The sequence below is a fragment of the Cimex lectularius genome, unplaced genomic scaffold (genome assembly GCF_000648675.2).
Source record: "Cimex lectularius strain Harlan isolate CLEC.00 unplaced genomic scaffold, Clec_2.1 scaffold189, whole genome shotgun sequence".
Taxonomy (NCBI): Eukaryota; Metazoa; Arthropoda; class Insecta; order Hemiptera; family Cimicidae; genus Cimex; species Cimex lectularius.
The window spans coordinates 810,324-816,275 of record NW_019392780.1 but is presented as its reverse complement, the minus strand read 5'-3'; the positions used below and the strand labels follow the sequence as shown (position 1 = coordinate 816,275).

At 36.4% G+C, this 5,952-nt stretch overlaps 1 non-coding gene across 1 annotated transcript; it reads right to left on the bottom strand.

The window, feature by feature from the left end:
- Nucleotides 1-3,490: 3,490 nt before the first annotated feature.
- Nucleotides 3,491-3,612, bottom strand: LOC112127203. The gene has a single exon (XR_002910458.1). It is a non-coding gene; the product is annotated as a U5 spliceosomal RNA (small nuclear RNA).
- Between the last annotated feature and the right edge of the window lie 2,340 nt (nt 3,613-5,952).

Below are 5,952 nucleotides of genomic sequence, written 5' to 3'. Positions count from 1 at the left end.
TGGTGAGGATGACCCCTCTTATACGATTCAGATCCACCGAGGGCGACCTATCGATAAGGCTCTAGATACGTGAGAGCTTATCAGGCCGATCCGGCCCACTGACACTTTCATTTAATCATGCTTCTTACGGACAATCCTTTCTATCGGTATGGAGGTATCAATCAGTACTGATGATTACATCAGTTTTAGCAAGCAAAGGCTGACCACAAAGTGTGGAAAATGAATTGTTAACAATTGCTAAAAACTTGGGGTGGGTATGAAAAATCATTTGATTCCTGTATCTATTAATTCCAGACTTTTTTGGAAATAACGTATAACTCAGCTATTATAAATATTAAATAATTGTCTTGCTGATACATTATTGATAAAATACGGAATTTAACCAAAAATTCAGAATAAATCTCAGTACCAAAAAAGAATGGGAACGAAATGGAAATAACTCCTCTAAAAATGGCACCATCCTCTGGTACACAGATGGATCTAGAAGACAAGAAGGTACGGGGGCAGGAGTATTTGGACCCAGAACCAAATACTCAGAACCCAAGGGAAAACACACCAGTATCTTCCAAGCTGAGATTCATGCAATCGAAAGATGTACCCAACTCAACCTAAGTAAAGGGTACAAAAACAAGAATATAGCTATCATGTCAGATAGCCAAGCAGCCATCAAAGCGCTAAGCTCAAGCATCATTAGTTCAAGGATGGTGCTGAACTGCAAAACCAAATTAAACATATTAGGTATGCAGAATAAAGTCAGCCTCTGCTGGGTTCCAGGACACATGGGAGTAGAAGGCAATGAGAAAGCGGACACCCTGGCAAGGAAAGGGGCTGCCACACCGTTGATAGGACCTGAACCCTTCTGTGGCATAGGAACCCACACTATTAACGAATATCTCAGACAGAAGGACAAAAAAAAATGAGGGAACAATGGAATTCACTCATTGGACATAGACGATCTAAGAATCTTCTAACCAATTTTGGTAGGAAAGAAATCACAGAATATGTGAAAGGAAGCAGGAACAGACTGCGAATCCTAACAGGATTCCTAACAGGACACTGCAGATTAAATGCACACCAAAAGAAAATTGGAACAATCCAAGATGGCACATGCAGATTCCGCAAAAAGGCAGAACAGACACCAACACATTTACTAACAAACTGCGGAGCTACATTAGCCCGCAGGAGGAAATGTCTTGGGATGTATAATGTGACCATAGAAGAGTTTCAACCACTGAAACCGGGCCGATTAATCAAATTTCTTGATGAAATAGGACTCACCGATGTGCTTTAGGCAGAGAACGGGGGATACAATAGCTCTTAAATGGCGCAGTATACCATACCCTGAAAAAATTACATCCTCATCTACATCTACATCTACTTATTAAATCCACAATATTTCGTGGTTCGATTGGACAAGTAACTTCCTTAAATTAATTAATCTTTCATTTCAACCAATAACTTGCATAAAGGTTAATTAAGTGAAAGAAATTATTTGGGCAACCAAACCACAAATTATAATGGATTTAATGTGTAAAACGAAGTATGTCTTCACTAAAGCTCTCCATGGCCATTTCATTTGTCGCCGAGAATCAAAATAGATTACACGACATTTGAAAAATAGCAAAAAGTAGGGAAAATTCGAAGGGTAGGTTGATGTGGAAAGTTGGTGTCCGAGTGGATCGAAGTCACGATAGCTCAAGTGCAGCGTATTTAGCCGAAGGTCTTGGGTTCGAATCCCGCTCGTGACATTAACTTTTTCATTTCAACCAATACCTTATGTTAGATATTAACAGCCAATCATAGCATAATTTAATTTTAGGCGTTTATTAAAGATAAAATCATTACGCCTGTTGATTACTGTGTAAAAACAAATTAAGTGAAAAAATAAGTTACAATGTGGTGTTTTTAAGTTGATTGATGAAGATAAAGTTCGAGAAAATATTGAAATCGAAACTAAAATCCAATCTAAACATACCTACGTCCCAAACCTGGCCCACTCCGGCTACAATAAATTTCACTCCAAAATATCCTTCATGGCAACCCATTAATTGGCAACCAGTCCGGATCAACCCTTCCTTACAACCCTCATAGCAGACCGAAGTGTAGGTGACCTCGTGACCATCTGATTGCGTAACTTCGGCAACTCTAGTTTTTGCTGTTGACTTCGCGCCATAATGGTCGATTACGGCCACTTTCACTGCATTGTGGCCATTCAAATCAATCGGGCCAGACATGTAAATGTGCATACAATATGTGTATGTGCATATTCTTATAAATACCATGGATTTGATTGTTGAATTTTTTATGTCGTTGAAAAATAAACTTAAAAAAGTTATTTGCTACCCGTTGAAACACTATCGGCCGGAAGAAGAGCAAGGACAAGAAAATATCAGGACAAGGCCAGCTATGTAGATATTTGTGGAAAGATCAAGGGGGTAATTGATTTCTTTTTATCTTTTTTCATTAACGAACGGCGTGCCGCCGTTGACCCTGCGACTTTTCACTCGATTTATTTTCTGTGGCAATCAACCACCACAACTTTCACGTTGATTAATTATTTCAACTATAATGGTAAACAAAAGAATTTTTATAAATAAAATTAAAATATATTTCTCTAAATAAAAAAGTGAAAGGTTGTTAGAACTTAAACAAATTTCCTTTCATTTAAGTAAAGACAATATTATTAAAAATATTTCTCAAATTTAAAGAAAATATATTCGTTGAATTAATACAAATTTGGAGTCCTTATGATATTGACATAAAGTTCGATAAAACAGGTTGTTTCCTTTAGACCAACTTTCCATTCTTTCTTTTTAACGATGACCAATTTTGCATGAAAAGAATATAGAAATAATAAAGTCAATTATATACAAAAAAAGTCATTTAAAAGTAATCAAAAAGAAAATATATTCAAATCATCAAACTTTAATGACAAGTCAATCCAACAAAGTGAAAAAAATCGAAAGCCCATGATTTCCCCTGAGGTTATAGGACATAAAACTTATCCGGCCGCCAGTGACTCGAGTTATGAAACATTTTCTTTGACACATGACAAAATAATTAGAAAGAACAAAGAACTATTAACATTAGATTGCAGGGTGATGAATGTTACCATAATTTTCAGGTTCATATTAGGAAGAATAAGAATATTGAAGGGGTGGTCCAACCTACATTGCACGATTAAAATAAGTAAAAATTTAAGCACTGGAAAAAAATGCAATCAATAAAGAGATTTATATTGCTGGAGCATGTTATAACCGAAATGTTCCATCCACTAAAAAAAAAACTTTATTTACAACTAAATTCACTATTTTTCGTGGTCCGCTTGACCAATTAATATCATTCAATTAATTAAGGTTTTAAGTTGAGATAAACAAGTCAGTGCCACGAGCGGGATTCGAACCCACGACCTTTGGCTAGAGTAGCGGCGTAACAAGGCGAAAGTCGTGGGTTCGAATCCCGCTCGTGACACTGACTTTTTTATGTCAACTTAAAACCTTAATTTATTTACAACATTGACTGGTATAAAGAGACTCATCAGTGAGTCCCCCTCCACGGAAATCTTTAGTAACAGGCGAATGATTTATTCGTTAGGAAGGGAGACCAGAGTATACGCGTTTGGTATATACATAACACAGCATTAATTTCCAATTCTTTTTATATGTTAGCACAATAAATGCTGAAATAGCTAAAAGTTAAAGATTCTATTATTAAAAATAATTTATAATAAACTTTAATAATAAATGTGTGGTGATTAGTGACAGTTAGTCGACAATTATTCAGAAATCGTGAGATGCGGTCTGGTGTGATGTAGGCTTCAGAAAAACATTTTCTTTATTGTGCCAACTTTTCGATCTTTATTGAGATCATCTTCAGGGCCTTGTGTTGTCTGTATCACAACCTACATTACACCAGACCGCATCTCACGATTTCTGAATAATCATCGACTAATGGTCACTAATCACCAAACATTTTCGTTGTAAACGTATATAAACATAAAACAGCAATATCTCACTGGCACTCTCAACACGACACGCAAGAATGGCACAATTACACAGAATATAAACACTTTGAGTGAGTAGAAATACTTTGATTGAATATAAAAAAATAATTATTTGCATTGTATAAATTCACTTTTTTCCACATCCTAAATGTATGAGTTAAATGTAAAAAATGTGTGTAAATCCCAGGCCCTGAAGATTATCTCAATAAAGATCGAAACGTTGGTACGATAAAGAAAATGTTTTTCCGAAACCTACATCACACCAGACCGCATCTCACGATTTCTGAATAATCATCGACTAATGGTCACTAATCACCATATATTTTCGTTGTAAACGTATATAAACATAAAACAGCAAAATCTCACTGGCACTCTCAACACGACACGCAAGAATGGCACAATTACACAGAAAACAAACTTTCAGTAAGTAGAAATACTTTGATTGAATATAAAAAATATTTTTTGCATTGTATAAATTCATTTGTTTCCCATCCTTCATGTATTTGTATAATTTAAACAATGTTTGTAAATCCCAGGCCCTGAAGATGATCTCAATAAAGATCGAAACGTTGGCACGATAAAGAAAATGTTTTTGTGAAACCTGCATCACACCAGAACGCATCTCACGATTTCGGAATAATTTAATAATAAATAAGCCACTTTAACGTAAGAAATAACAGCATACTATTCCATCCCAGCTTTTGTAGTTACAATTAATTGCTAGGTCAATTCAGCATCCAACGCATGCAGTTCCAACCCCATTCATACTCACATTCATATTTAAATACATTCTGTCCTATTAAACATACCTTTCATCCAATTAGGGTGATGGGTACTCAATATTCCAGCATCAGCCCTATACATTCACGCCAATAAATTCACTCTCATCACACGCTAAACAAAAACCATCATTACTATATGAAATAAAACAACAAGTTTTGTTTCCTCCAAGAATCGCAACAGGGACTTAAATACTCGCTGCCGTGCTCAAGCATAATCCTCATATCGGCTGGCATGCCTACGCGCTCTCTCTATGTAGCCAAGGAATTGCACCCTTCAATAGGTGGGACACATCGAACAACCTTTCTCTCCATACCGGACATATACGCGGGCTTTCGTCGAAAGGTATGTGGCCGTGTGTCCTCACTTGGATCCTCCGAGATCCTCCCGTGGATACGTGAGACCCTCTCTGCCGACCCGGCCCTTTGCCGTTGCCACCTTCTTTTAATCATTTTTTTATTGCATTCAGTGGGCCGGATCGTGGTGGTTTACGGAGGTTGGTACGTCCCAAGGACTACTACAGTAGGAATGGTAACTGCCTTGGACGTCCCCGCTTTTGCCGCTTCGTCTGCCCTCCAGACATGTGTCCAGGTACACAGTCGACAACTACCATTTGGCCGTGTGAGAGAGCGCCAAATCGCAAATAATATGATCAATATGCAAAATAGTAAGACAATAATGTAAAGCTACTTGGGGTTTTTCTCTAATTAAATTTTTCCATTGTTCCCGACCTTCTCATCAATATCTTCCAAAAAAATTCAAATTAGTGTAATTTTTTCAGTAAATAATTAATTTTTTAATAAATAAAACAATAATTAGTCGTTCTACACCGGTATTAGTTTTAAAAACGTCTATGGTTCCTACCGAATAGAATATTGAGCAAATATCGTCAATATGAAAATAGAAGAACAATATCGGCTTTAGAATACAGCATTTTTTGTTAACAAATTTTGAATAAGAAGCTTAAGCCTAATTTGTTAGCAGGTGTGGTGGTTGATCAGGTGGATTTAAAGGTGTTCTACCGCATTAAATTTATAAAATTCTGAGAGATCTGCCCTCAAAATTTTGTTTCAAAGGCTTGTCATATTACGTTTTAGTATATTCGAATTTTTAAACTATCGTGTTTATTCGTTTACTCCCATATACATTTAACAAAACGTTATCGTCAG